The sequence below is a fragment of the Dendropsophus ebraccatus genome, chromosome 11, assembly GCF_027789765.1.
Source record: "Dendropsophus ebraccatus isolate aDenEbr1 chromosome 11, aDenEbr1.pat, whole genome shotgun sequence".
Taxonomy (NCBI): Eukaryota; Metazoa; Chordata; class Amphibia; order Anura; family Hylidae; genus Dendropsophus; species Dendropsophus ebraccatus.
Window position 1 is genome coordinate 11053734 of NC_091464.1, and position 27994 is coordinate 11081727.

Consider the following 27994-nt stretch of genomic DNA (forward strand, 5'->3'; position numbering starts at 1 on the left):
TGTAGGCCTATCCAAATTATCTATCCGTGTGTGCCTATCCAAATTATCTATCTGAGTGTGCCTATCCAAACTACTTATCCGTGTGGGCCTATCCAAATTATCTATCCGTGTGGGCCTGTCTAAATTATCTATCCGTGTGTGCCTATCTAAATTATCTATCCGTGTGTGCCTATCCAAAATATCTATGCGTGTGGGCCTATCCAAATTATCTATCCGTGTGGGCCTATCCAAATTACCTATCCGTGTGTGCCTATCCAAATTACCTATCCGTGTAGGCCTATCCAAATTACCTATCCGTGTGTGCCTATCCAAATTATTTATGCGTGTGGGCCTATCCAAATTATCTATCCGTGTGGGCCTATCCAAATTATCTATCCGTGTGTGCCTATCCAAATTACCTATCCGTGTAGGCCTATCCAAATTACCTATTCGTGTGGGCCTATCCAAATTATCTATCCGTGTGGGCCTATCTAAATTATCTATCCGTGTGTGCCTATCCAAAATATCTATGCGTGTAGGCCTATCCAAATTATCTATCCGTGTGTGCCTATCAAAATTACCTATCCGTGTGGGCCTGTACAAATGATCTATTTGCGTGTGCCTCTTCATATTATCTATCGGTGTGGGCCTATCCAAATTATCTATGCGTGTGGGCCTATCCAAATTATCTATCCATGTGGGCCTATCAAAATTACCTATCCGTGTGGGCCTGTACAAATGATCTATTTGCGTGTGCCTCTTCATATTATCTATCGGTGTGGGCCTATCCATATTATCTATCCGTGTGGGCCTATCCAAATTATCTATCCATGTGGGCCTGTCCAAATTATCTATCCGTGTGGGCCTATCCAAATTATCTATTTGTGTGTGCCTATCCAAATTATCTATCTGAGTGTGCCTATCCAAACTACTTATCCGTGTGGGCCTATCCAAATTATCTATCCGTGTGGGCCTGTCTAAATTATCTATCCGTGTGGGCCTATCCAAATTATCTATCCGTGTGGGCCTATCCAAATTATCTATCCGTGTGGGCCTATCCAAATTACCTATCCGTGTGGGCCTATCCAAATTATCTATCCGTGTGGGCCTATCCAAATTATCTATCCGTGTGGGCCTATTCAAATTACCTATCCGTGTGGGCCTATCCAAATTATCTATCTGTGTGTGTCTATCCAAATTATCTATCCGTGTGGACCTATCCACATTATCTATCCGTGTGGGCCTATCCAAATTACCTTTCCGTGTGGGCCTATCCAAATTATCTATCTGTGTGGGCCTGTGCAAATTACCTATCCGTGTGGGCCTATCCAAATTATCTATCCGTGTGTGCCTATCCAAATTATCTATCCGTGTAGGCCTATCCAAACTACTTATCCGTGTGGGCCTATCCAAATTATCTATCCGTGTGGGCCTGTCTAAATTATCTATCCGTGTGGGCCTGTCTAAATTATCTATATGTGTGGGCCTATCCAAATTATCTATCCGTGTGTGCCTATTTAAATTATCTATCTGTGTGGGCCTATCCCTGTGGACCTATTTGGTCCTTTTCCGTAGTGTAAGGCCCACTCGCCTGATGGGGCGGTTGGGCACCTGATTTACCATGATTTACGCCCGCTAGGAATAAATTACAGTAAAATTTTACACCTTAAAGGGGTAGTGCACCAAAAAAATTTTTCTTTCAAATCAACTGCTGCCATGAAGTGCCAGAGATTTGTAATTTACTTCTATTAAAAAATCTCAAGCCTTCCAGTACTTATCAGCTGCTGTATGCCCAACAGGAAGTTGTATTATTTCCAGTCTGGACAGCAGGAGAGGTTTTCTATGAGGATTTGCTCCTGTTTTGGACAGTTCCTGACATGGACAGAGGAGGCAACAGAGAGCACTGTGTCAGACAGGAAAGAAAACACCACTTCCTGCTGGACACACAGCAGCTGATAAGTACTGGAAGACTTGAGATTTTTTAATAGAAGTGAATTACAAATCTCTGGCACTTTATGGCACCAGTTGATTTGAAAGAAAATTTTTTTGGGTGGACTACCCCTTTAAAGGGGTTTTCTGATTTAAACTTTGGGCCGATATTTAGTATCAATCAATCTATCAGGTCAGCGCTCACTTGCTCCTCGTTCCCCGCTCCCCATACTATTACCCGGTACTATTACATGCATAGACATTGGGCGGGAGGGGCTGCAGGGAGCAGCGGGAGGGGCTGCCCACAAAATCTTTAGATCGTCCAGGTGGCCCATAATAGACATTGGCGGTCTGATGTCACCGGTCCTATTACACGGAGCAACAGCCAACAGGCCAATACTATTGTTTTTTTAAAACATGCTTTAAGACAATGATCAGCTGACATGGTGCTGATCGTTACCTTTTTGCATAACCTATTACACGAAAAGATTATTGGCCAGAGCAGCCGGTAATCAGCCAAGTATGGACGATAATCGTTTAGTGTTATAGGGCCCTTACTTGTCCCCTATCCACAGGAGGTGGAAGGCATGGAGGTTGGACCCCCCAGGGATTTCTAGATTGTTGTCCAGGCTCTTCGGTTATGATTGGAGCCGTAGGTCAGCACATGGCCCGTAGCTCCATTCATTCTCTATAGAGCCGCTGGAAAGAGCCGAGCGCTGTTTCAGACCAGCGGTGGCTTCATCTGATTCATGGCTTTATGCCTCCTGCAGCTGCTTACCCATTAAAACCCAGGTGATAAAGCTCCGGATGCGGCTTATGTGCTGATTTTAATGGTTTTGACCCCAGCAGTAACTGTATAAAGTGTTGGCGACCTCTATGCTCTATCTCAGCACTCCACATCCTCTCTACAACTTTATATAGTCTCCACTTTGCGGCTGAGTTGCTGTGGTTCCCAAATGTTTCCGTCACTCCCGGAAAATCCAAGAGGGAAAATTTTTTCTAAATGACTTTTTGCAGCAATGGCATCTTATTACAGCACCATGCTGGAACTCAATGAGCGCTATAGAATAACCTCAGCAGGTGCTTGACGATATACATTATATATATAGTATATATCTATATCATAAATATCCCAAAGTATAGCATGACATTTTCCGAAAAAGAGGTTAGAGGTTAAAGGGGTACTCCAGTGAAAATATATTTTTTCAATAGTTATATAGATATGTTGTTTTCTTCTATTTAAACATCTCCAGTCTTCCAGTACGTATCAGCTGCTGTATGTCCTGCAGGAAGTGGTGTATTCTCTCCAGCCTGACACAGTACTCTCTGCTGCCACCTCTGTCCATGTCAGGAACTGTCCAGAGCCGGAGAGGTTTTCTGTGGGAATTTGCTACTGCTCTGGACAGTTCCAGATGTTCCAGAGTTCCGGATTTGCAGATTCATGGGACGGATGTGACAGATGCATGGGACGGATTTGCAGATGCATGTAGTGGGTTTGCAGATGCATGGAATCGATTTGCAGATGCATGGGACGGATTTGCAGATACATGGAATCGATTTGCAGGTGCATGGGACAGATTTGCAGGTGCATGGGACAGATTTGCAGGTGCATGGGACAGATTCGCAGGTGCATGGAGTGGATTTGCAGATGCATGGGACGGATTTGCAGATGCATGGAATCATATTGCAGATGAATGGGACGGATTTGCAGATGCATGGAATCGATTTGCAGATGGTACAGATTTGCGAATGGGATGGATTTGCAGATGCATGATATGGATTTGCAGATGTGAAGATGCATGGAGCGGATTTGCAGATGCATGGAGCAGATGTGCAGATGCATGGAGCGGATTTGCAGATGCATGGAGCAGATGTGCAGATGCATGGAGCGGATTTGCAGATGCATGGAGCGGATTTGCAGATGCATGGAGCAGATGTGCAGATGTGCAGATGCATGGAGCGGATTTGCAGATGCATGGAGCAGATGTGCAGATGCATGGAGCGGATTTGCAGATGCATGGAGCGGATTTGCAGATGCATGGAGCGGATTTGCAGATGCATGGAGCAGATGTGCAGATGCATGGAGCGGATTTGCAGATGCATGGAGCAGATGTGCAGATGCATGGAGCGGATTTGCAGATGCATGGAGTGGATTTGCATTATGTGAATACGTCCCGTCTCTAGGTATTTGAACTATTGCTTGTTGCTCAGCAGGATATATTCTCGGAACATGTGAAGCAAATGCCATGCAGTATTGGAGTGATGTGTACACGCATTGTTATAAGGTCCACATACCTGAATACTGAGTTTGTCCATGGGAATGTAGTCAGTCCAGCTGCTACACTGTACGCACTCAGAAAAACAGACAGTGATATATAGGTCGCACTGCTGCAGAGCATTCCGAACATTGCATGGGATGTGAAATGGCTTATGGCGGAATACTGGTAGATCAACATAAATCTGGGTAACATTGTTTTACCCTAATACACCAACATTGGCCATTGTGCTATTTGTTTAAGAATCCAAGAGCAGCTAGGCAACATCCCAGGCACCTGCAGAGCCCATTCCAAGGTATAGGACGTCTTTCTTTTGGCTATATGATGGACGTTTTTTTGGATGAATGTTATTTCACAAATGATGTAATTTGTCTTAAAATAATTGCCATTTTTGTCATTTGGTGCAAAATGACATCCATCCCAAAAAGCGTTTGTCAAACAGCCTAAAAAACGGTTGTGTGGTCCTGCAAAAGCTGGGCAGCTGCAATGCAGTCAGACTCAGGTCTCTTTCCCTTGGTTGTGTAATGATTGATGATTTTATAAGCTGCAAAATCCTGCGGCCATAGGATCTATGTAAACCCAAGAAGTTGCATGCAGCCCTAAGGGTTCTATTACACAGCCCGATAATAACTGTAAACGAGCGGCGATCTGCTAGAGGGGGGGGGGGGGGGGGGGTAGATCACCAAACCACCCTGAAAGGGGGGGGGGGTAGATCACAAACCCACCCCTGAAGTCCCACTTGGTAACCCAGTTGTGAGTATTGTGACATGACAAGGAAAATCAAAAAGCCTGGCATCCATTCACAGACAGCTGTTTCGGGGTATTGCCCCTCGTCCGTGTGGAGCAGGATTCTGGCTAACGGGGGCAATGAAAAGTAGACCAACAAAACACAGCAATCACTGAGCTCAGGGAGTTCACAAGAAAAATGGAGACCCACCATGTAATAAAGACCCCAGACAGACCCCATAATGTAATACAGACCTTAGACAGAACCCTGGCTACATCTTAAAATAAACTGATTTTTTGTCTTTATGTCTTGGATTCAACTATTCAATAGATTCCAGGGTTGATCTGCTCCGAACCCGAGGAAATGTTTTTAGGACCTCCAAGTTAAGAAGAATGTTCTCATCCACTCCTATAACCCGCTGTATACCGGCCTGTAATCACCATTTCATACTTTTGTTTGGCATCTATAATCATTGGACATGTTCTGTGGGTTTCTCACAATGGACAATGGTTTGAACAAAGAAATCTCTCATCTCTGGAATCCTTTATGTAACCCAGATGGAATGGTTTACATAATGCACAGCCGATGACTGGCCGTCATTTCTACATATACCGTTAGGGTCCATGCTCAGCACAATGACACCAGCCGAGCAGGTAACCACAACATGGCCCAAATTACTTGGATTTAGCTCTTGTCAAAAACATTAAACCCTTTAACTCCTTAAAGGTTTTTTTCCAATTTGCCCTCCATAGAAAAGGAATGGCGCCGCAGGTCACATGCCCACCTGCGGCTCAATTTCTAATAAAGAACCAAGGACTGGGTGGGACCTGTCGCGATCTCTTACAAGTAAGTTTAAAACGGAAAACCCCTTTAAAAGTAACATTTATTACACAACAATAAAACATGTCGGCCTGAAGTGTGGCGATTACCCTCCCAAACACACTAAATCATGTCCAACTTAGGGGCATTCATATGTGCGCAATATACCTCCCGGACCTCCTGGCATCATGATTCATTATGATGCCGGGAGCTCTGAAACTGCTTGAGGGTGCGTTCACACATAACGGATCCACAGCGGATTTCTCGCTGCTAATTCACAGCAAGATCCGCTGCTGATTCCTGCCCAGGATATACAAGTCAGTAGCGCCCCCTGTTAACCCCCCCGGCCGCCGGAGCATATGCATCACCTGCTTCCCGCTGCGGTTTGCTTCGGGGCTCCTGGTGTCTTCACGTCCCACTCAGCCAATCAGTGGCCGGGCAGTGCACTGATTGGCCAAGCGGGACGTGCCTGAAGCCCTGAAGCAAGCCGGAGTGGGGACCAGGTGATGTATATGCTCCAGCGGCCGGGGGGTTAACGGTGCGGGCTGCTGACATACTCAGTTCTTCTGCCCATAGAGTGTACAGGGCAGGGATTTGCAGCGGGAAATGCGCTGCGGATCAGTTACATATGAACGCACCCTAAAAGTTAGAGGCTGTGTCAGTACAATAGCACAGACTTTTGGAGCTCCCAGCATCATAATGAATCCTGATGACGGAAGCCCGGAGGTCCAGTCTGCAGAGTACTCTTCATGCATGGACAGTATTTTGCTGAGATGTGAATGCCTCCTCATCTGGTTATTCACATGCCCCATAAATAAGCTTATAAAAGGGAAGGGAAGAGTCAACTCAACCTACCAAAAAAATTTCCTTTAAATCAACTAGTGCCAGAGATTTAAAATTTACTTCTATAAAAAAAATTGTCCTGCAGGAAGTGGTGTATTCTTTGCGGTCTGACACACTGCTCTCTGCTGTCACCTCTGTCCATGTCAGGAACTGTCCAGAGCAGGAGAGGTTTTCTATGGGGATTTGCTGCTGATCTGGACAGTTCCTGACATGGACAGAGGTGGCAGTAGAGAGCACTGTGTCAGACTGCTTGCCTGAAACATGTGAATGCCCCTAAATTAGACATGATTTGGTGTGTTTGGGAGGGTAATCCTCATACCTCAGGCCAACATGTTTAATTGTTGTGTAATAAATGTTACTTTTAAAGGGGTTTTCCAATTTAAACTTACTTGTAAGAGATTGCGCAGGAACTTTCTGGCGCCAGTTGATTTGAAAGTTTTTTTTTTTTTTTTGTGAACTACCCCTTAATGCAATTGTCTTGTTTTTTGTTGTCACATTTCAAGGTCCATAAATGTGTTATTCTTCTGTGTGTTTTGTGGGCGACAAACAGCTGATCGGGGAGGGCTCTGTGTTCAACCCCCACTCAGTGACTGTGGATAGCTCAACAGCCTATTTGCCCAGAAACCCCCTATCAGTACCTTGTAATACCATGACTGATGGTAGGACGATAGCGAGGACGATAGCCAGGACAAGCAAAAGTTAACACTCAGAAGAATGCAGTGCTTGTACAAGTGCCACAGTGCCTTCGGCTAATCGGACAGACGCTGGGCCTCTGCCAATCTAGTATGATAACATGTCCTGGAAATATCCGAGGCCTACCTGCACATGCAGCCTTAGCAGAGTAGATAGGATACTGGAGCTGGGGATTTGCATGTATTACAAAGACACTGGCACATAGTGGGGTCAATTGATTGATTGATTGATTACTGCTCAAGTCAGGTAAATGACAGGAGAGGAGCCTAATGGTACTTTTACACGGAGCGATAATTCACCCGATCGCACGATTAACGATTCCGAATTATGTGTTTTTCATAATGATCAGCGTTTAGACGGACCGATACAGAAAAATCATTTTGCGATCGTTTAAGCCTATCTCACACATAGGTTACATCGGTGAAAGACTGTTTACACAGAACGATCTGCGAATTTTTTGTGAACGACCAACCACGATTTGAGAACTTGTTAAAAGATCAAAATGAATGATTTCTCGCTCGTCGCTTGATCGATCGCTGTGTTTACACGGATCGTTATTGTGCAAATTCGAACGATGATCGTTCCGTGTAAAAGGACCATTAGGCAGACAGGACAGACAGCCCTGAAACTGAAGCCTGGGAGAACAATATGTGGCCGTTCAGCAGCTGCTGTGTTACCGGGAAGAGAAGATTTTCTTTCTTATTATAGTGATACCAGCAAAGGAGCCTGAAGCTGGGAAGGTGGGAGAGGTCCCAGTGTCCGGGCTATAGGGCCCAGCTGCCGGGACATACACCTGCCAAGTGTTCAGTGGAGCAGCCTTATAGTGAGGTCGCAGTAGTCTGCCAGTGAGTAAACTACAAGAATAGATTGTTGTTGTAGCAACCGCACAAACAGCAACGGGCAGTAGCAAAGCCGACCATTATTTATCATCGCTGTGCTAACAGCCCAGAAGCGTCTATACAGCCAGAAGAAGCTACGGACATTAAACCCTTATCAAACATTGTGTAAGACCTACGCTAGCAGAGACTAACTCCCCCCCCCACACACACACACACATAAAGGAAGTCTGCCATGTCGTATGTATTCAAATAGCAAAGATACGTGACAGTCACAAAGCCGATACAGTACGGAAACCATCTCCTACTCCTCTCTTTGGTATTCGGACATGATATGGTTAATCACATGGAGCATTTCATGTCTGTAACAAAGAAAATACAAAGCAGAAGTAAATACAAACTTCAGCAATAGTAAGGCTACAATCACATCTTCCGTAGTTTTGTCCGTAATTGCGCATCCATAATTCTAGAAAAACTAAGGATCCATTGATTTCAATAGAGCTGTTCACACTGTCCGTAATGTATGGATCCGCAAGGATTACTGACAAGCTCTAATACAGACCATAATTGGGGCACAGATTGTCTCCTAAGAAGTGTATAGGAGCGTCCGTAATTTGTGCAGATCTGTCATTTTGTATGGATGAAACGTCCATAATAAATACAGATGGGTTTGGGTAGAGTCAGCCATAGTCTTCCTCTGTTGGTAAAGCATATCGAAGAAAATTATTTGGTGGGGAGTTGAAAAGTTAGCTTAAAATTTCCATTTCCATTGGAATCTTACTTTTCATGGTTGTTATAATTAGAGGGGTATTCCAGGATTCACATTTTTTATACAATGCTGAAGGACTGGTAAAAAATAAAAAACAAATGATACCTACACATCTGCAGGTCCTGGTCCAGGGACTTCCTGTCCACCCCACTGGTCTTCACTTGTTCCTACTTACAATATAATACTGCTGGTGTGAACGCACTTTTTTTTTTCCTTTTTTAAATTAGAATACAAAAATTGGCAACATAGCCACATGTGCCAGCCATAAATAAATCCAATCATAAATCCCTACCGCCTGGTTGCACTGGTGACTCATTTTCTATGTCACTATCCTTACCCACCAAACCTTCTCCTATATCACTATCCTTACCTACCAAACCTTCTCCTATGTCACTATCCTTACCTACCAAACCTTCTCCTATGTCACTATCCTTACCTACCAACCCTTCTCCTATTTCACTATCCTTACCTACCAAACCTTCTCCTATGTCACTATCCTTACCTACCAAACCTTCTCCTATGTCACTATCCTTACCTACCAACTCTTCTCCTATGTCACTATCCTTACCTACCAAACCTTCTCCTATGTCACTATCCTTACCTACCAAACCTTCTCCTATGTCACTATCCTTACCTACCAAACCTTCTCCTATGTCACTATCCTTACCTACCAACCCTTCTCCTATGTCACTATCCTTACCTACCAAACCTTCTCCTATGTCACTATCCTTACCTACCAAACCTTCTCCTATGTCACTAACCATACCTACCAAACCTTCTCCTATGTCACTATCCTTACCCACCAAACCTTCTCCTATGTCACTATCCTTACCCACCAAACCTTCTCCTATGTCACTAACCTTACCTACCAAACCTTCTCCTATGTCACTATCCTTACCTACCATACCTTCTCCTATGTCACTATCCTTACCTACCAAACCTTCTCCTATGTCACTATCCTTACCCACCAAACCATCTCCTATGTCATTATCCTTACCTACCAAACCTTCTCCTATGTCACTATCCTTACCCACCAAACCATCTCCTATGTCATTATCCTTACCTACCAAACCTTCTCCTATGTCACTATACTTACCTACCAAACCTTCTCCTATGTCACTATACTTACCTACCAAACCTTCTCCTATGTCATTATCCTTACCTACCAAACCTTCTCCTATGTCAATTAAAAACATTAAAAAGAATAGGATCGGACTTCCGGTTCCGGCGCCATGCTGTAAGCCACGTGCGGCCTCGGCTCTGTCCTGCGGCTCCCGTGCCCATCACTCCTACACCCGCATTTTTGTACACAACGGGGTGATTCCTGCCCCTGGCATATCGGGGCACTCGGATGGATCGCTACATCCAGAAAAGGGGCAAACAAAACACCACAAAGAGCCGCTCCCGGACCCGTAAGACGGACGGAGGGGAAAACAGTATGGCGCCTTCCCCTGCCTCTTCCAGGGCTGCCTCGCCTGCCCGGTCTGAGAGAGATGTTTCGGGGGGTGAGGAGGAAGGAGACACTCTTGTGCTGGACTATGCAACACTGGCTACCGAGGTAGTAAAGCGCATCACGCCGGAGCTACAGACAACGGTAACGGCGGCGGTGGCCGCAGCCATGAAGCAGCTGCAAACTGAGATGGCGGCGCAGGGGGCGCGGATCACCGCGGTGGAGGAGAGAGTCAGTGCACTGGAAGACTCGGGGGAGTCCAGACACACACGCTTGCAAGAAATGGAGAGGGAGAATAAAAAGCTCTGGGACAAGGTAGAGGACCTTGAAAACAGATCTCGACGCAATAATCTCAGGGTGGTTGGAGTCCCTGAGACTGTTAAAGGACAACTCCCGCGGGACCCCAAAAAAAAAAAAAACACAGACACACACAGACACCATACTCACCATCTCTCCGGTGACGATCGCCACTCGATTCGCCCGCCGTCCGCCTCTCCGTCGCCGCCTTCCGCCATCCAGCGATGTCTCCAACTTGCGGGTCCAGGGGATGGAAAAGGCTGCCAGTGCGCTTGCGCACCGGCAGCCTTTTCATTGGCTGGAGCGCATCACATGGCTTCCAGCAAGCTCAGCCAATCAGGGCTGAGCAAGCTGGAAGCCATGTGATGCGCTCCAGCCAATGAAAAGGCTGCTGGTGCGCATGTGCACCAGCAGCCTTTTCATCCCCATTCACTTTGCATGAAGACGCCGAGGAGGAAGAAGACCCGGACCGCCCCTCGGCTCTGACGTCGTCGTCACCAGATGCCGCCCCGGAGAAGAGGACCGTGACGATCGTAATAGGTAATGTATACATTCCTTAACTTCCGGGGTGGGGGGTCGGGGGTCCGAAAGTGGGGGAAGGGGGCCAGGCCGGGTATTTAACCACATTACAAAGTTATATAACTTTGTAATGTGTGTTAAATGAGCAAAAAAAATTTTTGTGGGAGTTGTCCTTTAAGCAAAGAGACCTACTTCAACTCTGTGAGGTGACTATTCCAGCCATGCTCGGCCTCCAGCGCAGCTGCAAGGTAGAGAGAGCACACAGGTTAGGCATGGAAGCGCGGCAGCCTCCAGATGTGGGGTACCCCCCGGGGCTAGCGCAAAGGGACAGACCTCGGCAAGTGATTGTAAAGTACTTAGACTTCACAGATAAGGGGGCGATCCAAAGAGCCTTCCGCAACAAGCAAGAGGGTCTCCGCGTTGACGGGCAACGCATTCTTGTTTTTGGAGACTTTTCTGCGGAAGTTACCCGCAAAAGGAAATTATTCTCCCCAATTTGCACCGCACTGTTCAGGAAGCAAGTTCGATTCGCCCTGATGTATCCGGCAGTGTTAAAGGTCTTTCATCCTGATGGATCCATGCAATCCTTTACAACAGCCGACGATGCAGCTGACAGTCTGAAAGATTACCTTACCAACCTCCCTTCAGAGGCTTCATCTGAAGCTTCGTCGTCTCGACAGCCCAGACTATCTCAGGACCAGTGGCCGGAATTGCCGAGAAGCCAAAGGATACACAGGGACTAAGTCTGTTCTGCCTCGACAGGACATGTCATACGGAAGCTGTTCGGGCCTCATAGAGGCGATACAAGTGCAAGTACAGTAGACTCCGTTCTATTTGGGTAGCCTGAGGTACATGCCCCTTGCTTATTCCACGCTCATAGTGGTACTCTTATGTCCATGGTTTTGCCTTATCTGGATGGGTGTTCCCCCTACTGTTATGCTATGATTATACATTTGAAATGTCAGTGGGGGTACCCTGTTGGTTGCTCCTTCTCCTCTCCTTCCCCTTCGTAACGCTATCCCTTCTGCCCCTTGCGGACCTCATCCCAGTCCCCTCTCTCTTCCCCCCCCCCCCTTCCCCCTTCCCTCCCCTCCTCCCTTCCCCCCCTCCCTTTTCCTTCTTTGCCCTTATTTCCATCCCCATCCCCCTAATTCATCTCACTCCCCGGGTCTGGGGATCCGGGACTATAAAGGTTATCAAATACTTTTCTGGATCGCAATAATTACCAGCATGCCGCTGCAGAGGGCCTGTGGAGCCAGGGGCGTCTTAGCTAATTACTCTGATGATGGTGTTGTTAAGTTGTATTAACAGTGGCTCCAGTGTGGGAAGAAGAGAAGTCCAAAGCCTCGAGTTGTGCTCACAAGGAAGTATATTACTACTTTGGTGGGAGGGAGGCAGTTTGTATTGGTTTTTGTGGTGGGCGGGGGGGTGGGTGGTGTTGGGGGGGGGGGGGGAGGAGTTCTTGCAGGTTCCTTTGTATTTTGAGTTAGATGGGTTTGTTGTGTTGGGGGGAGGGAGGGAGTTACACTCGTGGTCCGCCAGAAAATACTTAGTGGATCTTGGTACTGATAACTCAATGTATAGCCAACTATGGTACACGTAATTTCATGGAACGTGAAAGGCCTGCGGTCTCCTCACAAGAGGAATATGATCTTGCGCCACCTTGAGAAGTTTAAACCTGATGTTGTGATGTTACAGGAGACCCACTTGGGTGATGAAGACTTCTTCAGGATGAGCAAAGGCTGGGTGTATGGGTCGGCAGCAGTTGCCCATAAGGCCGGGGTCTTAACATTGATTCACCGCTCCTTTAGCCATGAAACGTTGAAGTCCTGGTCTGATGCCGAGGGGAGAGTGTGCAAAGTGCATATCAAAACCGCAGCAGAGGAAATGGAATTTATAAATGTGTATGCTCCCAATGACTATAATGCATCTTTTTTCACCTCTCTTTCCTCAACAGTTCTTCGGGAGGTGGTTCCCCATAAGGTCGTGGGGGGCGACTTCAACGCAGTCATGAACCGAGCGGAAGATAGAAAATCGGGCAGGATATATGGGGCGGGCCCTCGTAGCACAGACCAGGTACTGGCCAAATGGGCACAGGCGGTGGGCATGGTGGACGCATGGAGGTGGAAGCAACCTGATGCTAGAGAATACACTCACTATTCTCATCCACATAACTCCTGGTCCAGGATCGATTATGTTTTTATCACTGATACCTTACTCACTCGCCTTCATAGCGCGCAGATTGAGGACCTCGTTATTTCTGACCACTCGCCTGTCTCCATTACCATACTGGACAATATCCCGAGGGGGTCTGACTACATATGGCGGTTCCCGATGGGTTTAGCCAGGGACGAGGACTTCCAGTCGTTCCTCAAACTATGGTGGTGGGAGTTTGCTAGGGACAACGCTGATCATGTTGCTCATCCACAGCTTTACTGGGAAACGGCAAAAGTAGTTTTACGGGGCCGTATCATGGCATATGTTTCCGGGCTTAAAAAAAAAGATTACTGCGCAACTTTAGACACATAGTGATGCGCTCCGAAAGGCATACACACAATTTTTGGCCAGCTCCTCTCCAGAGACCAAAGAGGCATGGCAACACGCTAAATCATCGTATGAGGGCTGGTTGGAGCGGAAGGAGAACATAAACAGATCTCACTTTGAAGCGTCCCTATTCCGATATGGAAACAAGCCGGGCAGGCTGTTGGCTAGGTTGGCTAAGGGCCGCCCGAACCTTCACCACATACAGGCCCTCAGAGACCCTTCGGGAGTCCTAAGTTCTCATCCGAAGGAGATCAACATAATCCTGAGATCTTTTTATGAGCGCCTTTATGCTGATACCCCCTCTAGAGATGTTCCTGTCAGGGATTGGCTGCAGGGGTCAGGGCTTCCTACCCTTTCCACAGAGGAAAAGGACCTATTAAATGCCACTGTCACGATAGAGGAAATTGCTAGAGCCGTTAAAGGACTAAAGCCCAATAAAGCCCCAGGACCGGATGGTTACACTGGAGATTTTTATAAAATAGCTCTCACAGAGATAGGTCCCACTCTCCAGTCCTTATATAACCTTTACCTACAGGGATCCCCGGTGTCACAACAGATGAATACAGCGGTAATTAAGGTACTGCCCAAGCAGGGCAAGGATCTAATGTCGCCTGAGGGGTACCGACCAATATCTCTCATAAACGTAGACCTCAAACTCTTGTCCAAAATTATGGCGGATCGCTTGGCCATGGTCCTCCCTCGCCTGGTCTCTCCAGCTCAGGTGGGATTTGTCAAGGGACGATCGGCAGTATCCAACCTCCGTAAGGTTATTGGAGTCTTGGATGAGGTCCAGTTACGTCCTGACTCACACCCCTCCCCCGCCATTCTCTCCATCGATGCTGAAAAAGCCTTTGATAATGTGCGGTGGGAGTGGGTGTGGGCAGTGATGTCCAAAATGGGCTTTGAAGGGCCGTTCATGTTGTTCCTTTCGGCCTTGTACAGTGAACCTTGGGCGAGGGTGGGCACTCCTGGTTTCTTATCTCAGCCATTCCGATTATCTAAGGGTACCAGGCAGGGATGCCCACTATAGCCCCTTTTGTTTGATTTAGCTCTAGAGCCCCTGTCACGGGTACTAACATCGCACCCTGATATCAGGGGAATAGAGGTAGGGGGCATCCCTGTCATTCCTAGAACATCCTGTTACAGATCTTCCTGTTGTGTTTGACTGTCTTCAGGATTTCGGGATACAATCGGGGCTTAGAGTGAACGTAGCCAAAAGCACACTGTTAGACCTAGCTGTGACACCTTTAAAATTTCAACGAGGACCTGCAGTAGCAATTACACGCACGGCAATGAGATACTTAGGGATCATGATTGGGAGAACGCCTGGTTCATTTTATGGACTTAACTACCCGCCACTCATCCAGTCAATTCTTGAAGACATCGACAAATGGAAGTCATTGCCCTTGCCCATGGTAGCGAGATGCCATTTGCTCAAAATGTTAGCGTTCTCGAGGCTCTTATACCCTATGCAGACTATTCCTGTGCTGCTAAAACATGTTGATGTAAGTAAGCTACAGACGGCCTTTTTAAGGTTCATCTGGAAGGGAAAGAGGCCACGCATAGCCCTTAAAAAGTTACAGTTGTTCCGGGGACAGGGTGGGCTAAACTTTCCCAATGTTAGGAGGTATAACATAGCATGTTTGCTTAGGCATGGCTTTGACTGGATGAGGGGCGGGGGTCCGTATTCTAACTATGGCATAGAAGCAGCACTAGCCGGCCCTTGGTCTCTGAAGGCGGTGTTATATTCTAAATTTGCCGCTATTCCCTCTCACATTAAAAACTGCCTGTTGTTACGCGATACTGTCGCGGCCTGGAAAGCCGGGTTAAAAGACCTTAAACTACCGGCCTCTATAGGGAAGCATATGCCATTATGGGCACACCCGGAACTTGACATGAGACTATTAGACAAGGCTTATAAGAGGTGGGGGGAGAAAGGCGTAAATCGGGTATCGGATCTCTTGCATGAGGAGGACTATAGATATATGACCTTTCCAGAGCTGCGGGGTAAATATGGTTTGACGGCGGGCAATTTCTTGTTGTACAGGCAGATCATGGCCTTTGTCCAGCCTAGGTTGAGTGACCTTTCCTCCTTTTACCAGACCAATCTGGTCCATGATCTGGTACAATTGGAAAACCCTAACCATTCCCTATCCTATATCTACTGGTCATTACGTCAGCAAGCTTCCCAACCCTTTGATCAGACCATATTTAAGTACTGGGAGAACAAACTGGGTAAAAGCGAATTGACGAAACCTATACTAGATGGCTGGGCGACGGCAGTGGTTAGTGAACACTGGAGGGAAACCTAGTATCGTATCATCCACCATGCCACCTATGGCTTCACGTTGCCGAAGACACCAGACAGGCCTGACAGGATAGATAGCTGTCCTAACTGTAATCTAGGGGGGACGGACCTTATGCACAGGCTGGTAACATGCCCGCTGACTCGTCATTTCTGGGTGAAATTAAGGGACTTACTGCTTTCCAAATTACAGATAAATCTCCCTTTGGATCCTGAGTTTATTTTATTCCACATACCCCAAGCCGAGGCTCTGCCGACCCTACTTACCCATGTCTTTGTCCTGGTCGCCAAGAGGTGCCTATTGGAGCATTGGTTGGAATCTCATATGCCAACTACTGATGAAGTAGTGGGCCAGATTAAGAAATATCTCTTATACGACCAGCTAGAAGTTGCGCGCACGAAGGAAAAATCTACAAAGGGGTTCTTCAAAAAATGGAAGACATTCATCTGTACTTTTCTCACTTTAGCCGAGATACGGCAAGTGGTCTTGCCTTTTAAAGACACCAAGTGGTATCTGGCTAAAGACGTTGCAGGCACACTGGGGAGGCTAAAGGTGTCATAGGTCGTATTTTCTTGGATTATTATACTGTACCTTGCTGCTGATAGAATTCTATTCCAGTTCCTCTGAGTTTCTGGTGGACCTACGAGTGGGGCGGGTGGGTTAGGGGTTTTTGTTTTGGTACTCCATATAAGTCAGGCTTGTAGTCGGGAAGTTGGGTGAATTGACTACAGAGATATACGATTGAACTGTATTTGTAACTGTGTGTACCCAATCCCAAAGTAACTTCTGTATACTTTTGTTTATCCAATGTGGAGTAATTGCCTCCACCTGCGTTTTATTTGCTGTCATAATTGGAGATTTAAATAAAAAAGTTAAAATAAAAAAAAAAAAAAGAATAGGATCCAGAACAGACCCTTGTGGCCACCACCTGTAACCAGTCTCTGCTCGGAATATACACCATTAACAACAACCCTCTAATATCTATCCTTCACCAATCACAAATCCACTGAACTATCCAGGGATTAAGTCTAATTTTCTCTATCTTCTCTATCAGCTCTTTATGGGAAACTGTATCACAGGTTTTGCTGAAGTCCAGATAGCCGATATCCACAGCACTGCCTTCATCCAGCACTTTTGTGACATAATCAAAGAAATCAATGAGATTAGTCTGATATGATCGGCCCACAGTAAAGCCATGCTGGTTTGGATCCAGCGAGTTGTTGGTTGTTACGTGATCCATTATGTTCTATTTTAGAAGATTTTCCATAATTTTTCCTACTACAGATGTCAGGCTAACCGGCCTGTAGTTACTGGGATCTTCTCTACTCCCCTTCTTGTGGATGGGTATAACATTGGCCATTCTCCAATCATCAGGAACATCTCCTGTTAGGAAGCATTGGTCAAAGCAATCACTGACCCTGAGATGGACACCATCTAGACCCATTGCTTTATTCGTCTTTAAACGGACAAGTTCCTCTAAAAAGACAGGAGCTGAAGCCATACAAGCCAAGCCAATACTGTGTCCAGCCTTCCTGTGATTGTGAAGACGTCCTTCTGAAAACACAGAGCAGGCGCCCCTATTCTGCTGTTTCTAAATGTTTGTTTCATTTGCTTTACATGTTATTCAGAATAATAAATTATTAGTTTTGGGATGTGGAACCAATTGTCTGCATTTCTATGATTTCTTATGGGAAAATTTGCTTTGGTATAAGAGTGGATTTGGATTACAAGCACTGTCCCGTAACGAATTATGCTCGTAATCCAAGGCACCACTGTATTCTTCCCATTACTGACATCTGTAATGCTACTGTTACTTATATATCTGGAGAATTTATTCTCCTTCTTAACAGATTTTGCCATTTCTTCCTCCTTTGAGGCTTTAGCGGCATTTATAATCTGCAGTAGTATATGATGTTCTATAAAGTTATACAAATAACTGATTAAACTCACAACTAAAAGGACATAATGTTCCGCTAGTGGCCCTGCCCTTCTCTAACAGACCTGGAAAACAAATGTTACTTTTCTTTTCTAAAATGGTACTGTGATTTAGAGTCAAGCAGTATAAGACCATACACTCTGTACCATCTACAACTTAGAAGTACATGACTTATAATTACCAGCACTGCCTGCACTGACTTAAAAGATTAAACTTCTAGTGTCGCCAAGACATGTTTCCTCACATTTCCGGCATCATCAGAGTACTGGGACATAGACACAAACGGCTCTTCTATGCATCTTATTCTACTAAAAGGAGGATTGGATTACAACAAGGACAAAGGAGAAGAAAAGTGATCCTTAATATTTCTTTAAAGGAGACGTCACCCAATGTCAACCCCTTTCTCTTCTACATTTCAAGTATTCTATGTTCTCTTATATATTGCTTGCAATTTGGTGTGTGTGTTTGGGGGGGGGTTGCATAAACACCACGCAGTCAGGCATTGGAGACTGGGCCCTGCTAGCTAAAGCTCACAATCAAGGCGGAGTGGGGAGCGGTATTGAGCTAAGGACAGGGAAGAGGAGAGGTTTTCCTCTAAATGTAAATTACAGAGTTTCAGCAAGTGAACAGTTAAATCTCTCCGGTCATAAGCGTGCAGGGTTATTTTTGTATCTCAAACGTGTACTTAATGTTTGTGATGTTTCATAAGTAAATGTTTGTGCGGTCAGCAGTTACCTCCCAGCCTCGTGTATAAAATAATAGTTACAGCCAGGCAGGGACTGTCTATAAAACATGTGTACTGTGAGCACTGCCCTTGTGTGAGCAATCCGAACTGCTACCACAGGAAGCTCAGTGAGTTACAGATAGTGATGAGCGAGTACTAAAATGCTCAGGTGCTCGTTACTCGAGACGAGTATTTCCCCATACTCGAGTGCTCGTTTCGAGTAACGAACCCCATTGAAGTCAATGGGAGACTCAAGCATTTTTGCAGGAGACTCAAGTTCGGTAGAGGGAAGGTCGTGTGAAAACCTGTCAACCTCAGAAATTGATGGAAACACAACGGAAATGGACAGAAAACAGCAGGGGCAGCATGTATGCATGCCTCTGAGGTTGCCTAATGGCACCATTATGCCTAATTCTGTGCAACAGCCTGGTTAAAACCGAGGTAGGCATATGGGCCACCCAAAAACTTAGCCTGACACAGCATGGCAGTGAGAACACAGGGAACCATTAAAACAGAGGTAGCATATGATGAACCACCCCAAAATTTAGCCTGACACATCATGGCGGTGAGGACAGAATGAACAAGGTAGAATCGGTAGCCAGTGAGCCTTCCAAAAATTATACCAGACACAGCTAGGCAGTGAGCACACAGAGAACCATTAAAAGTGAGTGAGGAAGCAAGTGAGCCTTCCAAAAATTATACCAGACACAGCATGGCAGTGAGCACACAGAGAACCATTAAAAGTGAGTGAGGAAGCAAGTGAGCCTTCCAAAAATTATACCAGACACAGCATGGCAGTGAGCACACAGACAACCATTAAAAGTGAGTGAGGAAGCAAGTGAGCCTCCCAAAAATTTGAGTGAGGCCAGGGGCTGGGATTTTTAGTGGACACGAACCCGGGTGCTGACAGCTAACTGGCTAGGCCAGCTGTCAGTCATACAGAATGTGGGCATATACTGATGCTGGATAAGGATATTTATTTGATGCAAGACAACCATTGATAGGGAGGTAAAGGAACAATTGACCAAGGCCTTCACCAGCTAGGGGCTTCTATATAAAAAAATTTCAGTTCTTCAAAGTGTCCTTCAGCTGCTGATTAACAGTTGAGGGAGGCCTTCTAGCTGTTGCAAAACTACAATTCCCATCATGCCTGGACAGCCACAGTTTTAGTGAGTTTGCAGCAGGTTTCACAGCAAATCTGCTGCAATACTCGGTAACAGTACAGTCTATGGCCGTGCATTTTGTAATGGCAGCCATATTTAACTAATTAGCTGCCATATCGGTAGGAATAATAAACAGCCCATGCTAATCTGCTCACGCTACTGCTTCAGTCTCCGGGTCCCTGCTCACTGACAATGACTGGGTGGGCAGGACAGCTCAGTGATTGGCTGAGCAGGCTGTCAGTGAGCAGGGACCCGGAGACTGAAGCAGGAGCAGATAAGCATGGGCTGTTTATTATTTCTCCTGGTACGGCAGCTTATTAGTTAAGTAAAGCTGTCACTACATTCTCATAGCTAAATGAAAATCTGCTGCGAGAATACAGGATAATACAGAATAAATTTGCGGCACAACTCACTACGTGTGAAGGCGCCCTTGTAGTTTATTTAGAAGCCCTATTGTGGTGTCTTAGCAAAGAGGATGGGTCAATCACTCCATGATAGGAGAATGACCCGTCAGTATAATAAGACAATAGCAAAGTTCAAGTGAAAAATCAATAAGACAACATGTGGATGCAGAACATATTGAAAGAACAGATATGAAAAGGTATAGTACAAGTCATATATTTAGCCGGGGAATGGAGAAAGTTCTTATCATTTGCATAAGCCGAGCTAATTACGGCCGATGTTTGCAGCATCAGCTGTTTCAAGTGCGATAAGCTTTTGAGGCCGCCATCTATAAAGCGTAATGGATATTACTTTACCCAATATAACATTACGGCTCCGAGCAGTCTGATAACACTGGATGCAGATCTATACTGGAAACTGGGACTGCAAAAAAGAATTCAGATGAACAAATCATAGATTACATTAAAGAAGCAATCCCCCATTTTCTGCAGCTCAATAAATCATAAATTAGCAGATCGAAAAAAAAATTTCAAGATTTGGACAGTACTCAGTGTAACAATTAGCAGCCATCTTTGGATCTTCTGACATGTTACCTATGTTCCTCGAGACAGTACGAAGACAACAATAGGCAACTTATAAAACTTCATTTTTATTTTATTCGCCAGTTAAATTTGCAGCGCTGTGTCAAACTAGTGTGGCTTAGAGTGTGTGTGCCCTAGGCTTGTGAGGCCTCTCCGTCCCTCCTCACCATTAGGAATGCCCCAGGCAGGATTTCTCATAATGATCACCTGTCTGAACACTGCACATGTGATGGATCAAGGAACATGTGCAGTGTTCAGACAGGTGATGAATAGGAGAAATCCTGCCTGCAGCATTCCTACTGGTGAGGAGGGACGGAGATATGGTGCAGGCCTAGGGCACAGACACTCTAGGCTACGCCAGTTTGACACAGCGCTGCAAGTTTAAAGGTTTGTTTTTTTTAGGACAATAACTGCATCAGCTGCCGAACGGACCCCAGGACATATGTTGGATTAAAAGCAGCTATCTAAAGGTACAAGCATTGTTTTGTGTTTTTTTTGGGGGGGGGGGGGGGAGATTGGGCAGAGTCGCTTTAATAGTATATTAGTACCTGAAGCCATACTGGAACACTCCATCTGACAAGTGATGCTAAGTTTCTTCCAAGTTTAATACACTGCCCAAAATACAGAGTGCGTACATAGTCTCACCCACATGGCCTGTACAGAAGAAAAGGCTCAACATAAGGATGATAAAAGTTATGTTACCAGGAAGCACCTGATTTATTTATTTTTTCTATTCTAGGGACATTTTTTACTATTTATTATGTCACAGACTTCCCCATTTAAAGAATTAAAGAACTGAAGTTGAGTGTAAGATGGCGGCACTGGAATGGGTAGTATATTGGTGACATGGCCTAATAGTTTTCCCTCTCCCTACAGCTTGTATCTAAAATTGGATCCCCGTGTGCCGACCCATGTTCATGCTTTATGGTTATATTATAATTGATCTTCTCACGTTGCATAAAGGGTGATTTACAAATGTAAAAAACACATGTCTGTCTTTATGGTGTGTAAGCCTAATGGGCCATGAATGACTGAAGCGTACAATAGTCCCTCTATCTGCGTCCGTGGCGTAGGATCAGATTATCTCGCTCCTGTCAGACAGTAGGGAATATTTACAGCCAATTACATTAGATGCTAAGCTTCTATATTAAGGACGGAGATGATTTCAATTAAACAATAACTACTGAGCAGCAGAGTTTTATCGACCGCTGCTCAGTTTGGAGATACTAAGAAGGGGCATCGGTGCATTTTAGAAACCATGTTTTTTCCACGGAAACACTGCTAAAAATAAACGTATCGGATGGACTGTAAGCCACTTATGTTGCCTCTTTCAGCACTGGATACTCGGCCCAGCTAAGTGGATTAGACGGAATATTGTGGAGTTAAATATAAAGCGTTGGCAGGAGGTGACCCCATCCAGCCCACATCTTAACCTCTCCCCTGCTCCTCATATATTCTGGGATTAGTCTTCATTGGTCACTTGTTGAGTTTCTAATTTGGTTCTTTTCACCCATGGTGTTTACTTTCCCATGGCAAGGCTGGGATACTTGTAATAGTGATAGAGTAAGCTGGCAGGGGAGAAAAACATTCTCATGTGTCTGTGTCCCGAAATATCACAGCTCCGGGGACTGTCACCGAATTAGCTGCACCCACAGCTGGCAGGGAAAAGAAGGCTGCACATGGAAACAATTAGTGCTGAGATATTGATTGACCCTTAAAGGGGCTGTCCTATCAAGAAAGGGTTGTAGAATCATATGTGTTTTATATATATATATATATATATATATATATATATATATATATATATATATATAATGAAATGTAGGGCTGGACTGTGGCTCTGTGGCTCAAACGGGTGCTTCAACCTCCAGTGGTCGGACTCCAGGACCACCTTAGTAGTACAATAAAGTCAAGAAGAGGCAGCACTCCAGTATTCAGTGAAAATGAAGATGATTTACTCATCTTTGAAGATGATTTACTCATCTTTGCACACCGATGGGTAAATAAATCATCTTCATTTTCACTGAATACTGGAGTGCTGCCTCTTCTCGACTTTATTATATATATATATATATATATATATATATACAGTGAAGCCTTGGTTTAAGAGTAACTTGGTTTAAGAGCGTTTTGGTTTAAGAGCTCACAGTTTTCCAAAATTGTGACTTGGTTTAAGAGCATCGCTTTGGTTTAAGAGCTCCCTGTACTGGGTGGGAGCGTGAGTTAGGGAGGGGTATGGTCTGTATAGCGGGGTCTACAGCACTGTACTCTGACCCAGGAAGTCTCCCTCACCTTCCAAATCATAGCAGATCCACTTCAGGCTGGGGCTTGCATCTGGGGACAGGACTGTGGAGGTAATCTCTTCATAGCTGTAACCCCTGTCTCCTCGGACAGAGAGTGCTGCTATACTGTGCCCACATATTCCCATGCTGAACAAACACCCCTTCCCCATTGCGGTCATGTGACCTCTGACAGCTTTCCTGCTTCTCTATTCTAGCCCGTTGTACTACGCTACTGCATTATGGGGATCTGCAGTTCCACCCTGTATCTACAAACTGCTGCTGTGTTATCAGGGTTATGCAGTTACTATACATTATACATCACATGCTGATTGTTATACTATACAGTTACTTATAATATCACATATTCTGCTGTTTCTGAATGTTTGTTTCATCTGTTTTACATGTTATTCAGAATAATAAATCATTATTTTTGGGATGTGGAACCAATTATCTGCATTTCAATGATTTCTTATGGGAAAATGTGCTTTGGTTTAAGAGTGGATTTGAAATACAAGCACAGTCCCAGAACCAATTATGCTCGTAATCCAAGGCACCACTGTATATTGCAAAAAAGGGTCAGTGGAGCCTCAAAAAATTGGAATGGCCAGATATGGAAACCACTAAAACCACCATCCACCATGATGGTTGGCCCTTTAAGCCAACATCCAACTCAGTTACTGGTCTAAGGATATGACAAGAGACATACTGAAGCCAGGTATCCATCCACAAACAGCTGTTTCGGGGTGTTCCCCCCTCCTTTTGCCTAGAAGACCACCATGGTAAAGGGATCACTGATCTTGGGGAGATCAGCTAAAGAATTGTGGTTCGCTTGTTTAAAGCACTTAACACAGTGAGAATCTAGCTGCATTGCCCCCTAGGAAATAAAAAATATGCAAAAGAGTCCGTGGAACCTCATTAACCAGTCTCAAAACACAGGGAATAGCCAGATATCCCTTCAGGGAAGGAAAACGAGTGCAGGTGTGCCGTTTTTAAGTAAAATAGCTTACATCCCTGTGGAGTTTTTCTCCCCCATGAATGTGACCCCTTTCTGGTTCTGGATGGAGTTGTGACCCCTTTGCTTGCACGTGCAGTGAAGACCAGTCGCCTATACTAGTGGGACACATCAGGAGTTTGCAGTTGAACTAAATAGGAGGGACCCACCTCAGTAGATGCCCAAAGACAGGTCGTAACCAATGGCAACAGGTTACTGAAACAAAGAAGGCTCATGGGGGATTGGTATATATCTCCCAAACAGCAACATTCTCAGAAATGCTTGAAATAGGTTTCATTTCACATTGGTTTAGACCTGTTCAACCCCTTCAGCTGCTGGTATCACCTCTTCTCTGCACAGCTTAGGGGTAATTTGTGCCAAGGGCATTGTTGCCCATGAGTGGGGGACCCATATTACATTGCCCCTCCCCCTTCAAAATTATGTAAATGAGCATTAATCTCTCCTGTACTCTGATGCTTAAAGGGGCTCTGTAGTGCTGTAGTTGCTCACATTGCATGGTCAGCTCTCCAGCAAACCCTCTGTAGCCACACAGTGACATTATACTGACTGAATAGTAGCATATCAAAGAGCATTGTCTCCTGGTAAGCTGCAGAGCTGATAATATAATCACCAGAAGGTAATAATATAATTATTCTAAGCTAATTGTTCTCACCTGATATACAACCTGGATGATGGACAGGTGTCTCTCCTTGTGTGATCGCGGACGGGGACTTCCTGTGGGTTTTTTTTTGAACAGAGAAAAGACCAACGATCATTACATGGGGAGCATGGAGCACAGTTTGGCCGTATGTATAATGTTGATTTAAACATACAAAACGTAAAAAAGTTAAAAATGAAGTAAGTAGATTACAAAAGTGATCACAACTCATGGCTGAGAATCGTGTTGCAAGGAGGAATTAGAAGGGGGCAGTGAGTAAGTGACATGGCCTCCTCTTCGGAGATTGTGGTGAGATACAGCATTCAATCTTAAAACTCCTAGAACAGCATCTCTGCCATGAACTATCCTCCCACTTTTCATCCAGCTCGCTTTTTGACTCCCTGCAATCCGACTTCCGCCCTCACCACTCCACAGAAACTGCCCTCACCAAAGTGGCCAATGACCTGCTAACTGCCAAAGCCTCACGCCAATATTCTGTGCTCCTTCTCCTTGACCTATCTTCTGCCTTCGACACAGTTGACCATTCTCTCCTCTTACAAATCCTTTCATCCCTTGGCGTCACTTGCTCAGCCCTCTCCTGGATCTCCTCTTACCTCTCCAACCGCACTTTTAGTGTCTCCCATTCTCACACCACCTCCTCTCCTCGTCCCCTCACTGTTGGTGTACCCCAAGGCTCTTTATTCGGGCCTCTTCTCTTCTCCATCTATACATCTGGCCTGGGACATATCATAGAATCATAGAATCCCATGGCGTCAGGATTCCAGAGTGTCTATCGGCCATATCTTCCTTCTTCTCCTCTCGCTTTCTAAAGCTCAATATAGATAAAACAGAACTAATCATCTTTCCCCCATCTTGCTCCACCCCATCTAATCTGTCAATCACTATCAATGGCTGTACTCTGTCCCGTCCCCCAAGTCTGCTGCCATGGGGTCACCTTTGACTCAGCCCTGTCCTTTAAACCACATATACAGGCCCTGACCACCTCCTGCCGCCTTCACCTCAAAAACATTTCCAGAATCCGCTCTTTTCTCACCCCTGACTCCACCAAACTGCTGGTACACGCTCTCATGATCTCCTGCTTGGACTACTGTAACATCCTTCTCTCTGGCCTTCCATCTCACTCCCTCAGCCGTTTGGCCACCTGGTGCTGCAAATGAGGACAGCTCAGGGGGCCCAGTGTATTGCAGGAGCCGGCAGCAATGGCTGCATCACGCTCTAACAGGTGCACCAGTATAGCAATCCAAAAAGGCCGCAGTAGCAGCACTCCAAACATTGAAGATGATTTTTTTTTAGCCCATAAGATTACAGCAGCAGATTGCGAAAGTCGCTGGACACCATGAAGATCAAGCAGCACAAAAGCCGGGGAACTAGAGACCCAAGAAGAGGCGTCCTTGTCCATCTTCATTGAATGACAAAGCGGGGCAGCAGTACGACCGACAGCCGGCCTTAGAGTAGGGTAGGCACAGTGTCATAGACCCACCTCTATGACATTGTTGATGGAATTAAACATTTTTTTTTTTGCTAACATAACACAATGCTTGAGACATAGGCTACTGGGAGCCAGCAGCGGAGATATATGGTATCGGTGCTGTCAGTTTCCCTCTAAAGTCACCTTGGCTACCGACCTCCATTTACAAACAGCACCTGTCACCAACCTCGTCCCTTATTGACTTTGGAAAATGTTAAAGGTCCCTAGTAGAGTCTGATGTAACAGGCGAAGCCCGACCTGCTGGAGCGTTACCAACAAGATTTGTAGTAGGTATAAAGGTCTGAATAGAATGTGTGCAATACTGTGACAGGTCACATCCAGCCAGATGGATAGCTTTCTGTATGATTATCAGCCCCTCACATTCTTATGGAGGAATTTTAGCCTTTTTAGGCCACGTTCACACACTGTATAATAACAGCCACCATTTGATATTAAAGGGGTACTCTGGCGAAAATCTTTTCCTTTCGAATCAACTGGTTTCAGAAAGTTATATAAATTTGTAATTTACTTCTACTTAAAAATATCCAGTTTTGCAGTACTTATCAGCTGCTGTATATCCTGCAGGAAATGGTGCATTTTCTCCAGTGTGACTTAGTGCTCTCTGCTGCCACCTCTGTCCATGTCAGGAACTGTCCAGATCAGTAGCAAATCCTCATAGAAAACCTCTCCTGCTCTGGACAGCTCCTGACAGGACATACAGAAGCTGGTAAGTATCTCAAGACTTGAGATTTTCAAACTTTACTTAATTACAAATCTAGAAAACGTTCTAAAACCACTTAATTTGAGAGAAAAAAATTGTTGGAGCACCCCTTTAAATGCAACTGCTCAATCCCATACTATGATCGTGTATCCCCATACAATTAATAAAAGATACCCGCCAGTCAATTGACTTCCCCAGGAGGCCAACCCCAACGTGCGTTTGGAGTCATGAACATAGAGGGAGATTTATCAAACATGGTGTAAAGTGAAACTGGCTTCAACCAATCAGATCCCACCTTTCATTCCTCACAGACTGTTTGGAAAATGAAAGGTGGAATCTGATTGGTTGCTAGGGGCAACTGAGCCAATTTCACTTTACACCATGTCTGATAAATCTCCCCCAGTGTGTGAATGTAGCCTGGATATGATGTCACTACGAACTATGGGGGAGATTTATCAAACATGGTGTAAAGTGAAACTGGCCCAGTTGCCCCTAGCAACCAATCAGATTCCACCTTTCATTCCTCACAGACTCTTTGGAAAATGAAAGATGGAATCCGATTGGTTGCCGGGGGCAACTGAGCCAGCTCTACTGTACACCAGTTTGATAAATCTCCCCCGTGTACATGTATTTTCCCCCCAGAAATCTTTCAGGCCTATATGGCAGCACCTATCGCCCACTATGGTTACATGTTATGTAGCTGCACATATACTGTGTGTAATATTATGGTCTCATGGCCTATGCTATGTTACGCTGACTCTATTGTACAATGCATATTCCTTCCTATATAAATATAAGCCAGGCAGTAACTTTCTTTGCCTTTGTTGCTATTCTTGTCCTTTTATATAACTCACACGCATAGAATTTCCACTGGCACACGGACAGACGGTCAGATCGGCCTCGCTGTCAGACCTGAATAGTGTCGCTGATTCTACCCGACAGATATTGTGGATTATTTCTGCACCAGACGTGTGAGGTGTCAAACATTTCAGATTAAAAATAAATAAATCAGGGAAAAGTCTTCTCCTAACCCGACGATCAGGTGTCACCGCTCTATTAC

The 27994-nt window shown here is 45.3% G+C and overlaps 1 long non-coding RNA gene across 3 annotated transcripts; it reads right to left on the reverse strand.

The window, feature by feature from the left end:
- Positions 1-8347: 8347 nt before the first annotated feature.
- Positions 8348-27850, reverse strand: LOC138768004 (uncharacterized). Of its 3 annotated transcripts, none has more exons than XR_011358905.1 (4): positions 27789-27850; positions 24740-24801; positions 20569-20635; positions 8348-8464 (listed from the first exon to the last, which is right to left on the reverse strand). It is a non-coding gene; the product is annotated as an uncharacterized lncRNA (long non-coding RNA). The 3 variants fall into 3 exon arrangements; XR_011358906.1 differs by lacking the exon at positions 27789-27850 and adding an exon at positions 27109-27193 and having other exon boundaries at positions 24740-24797; XR_011358907.1 differs by lacking the exon at positions 27789-27850 and adding an exon at positions 27109-27193.
- Positions 27851-27994: the final 144 nt, after the last annotated feature.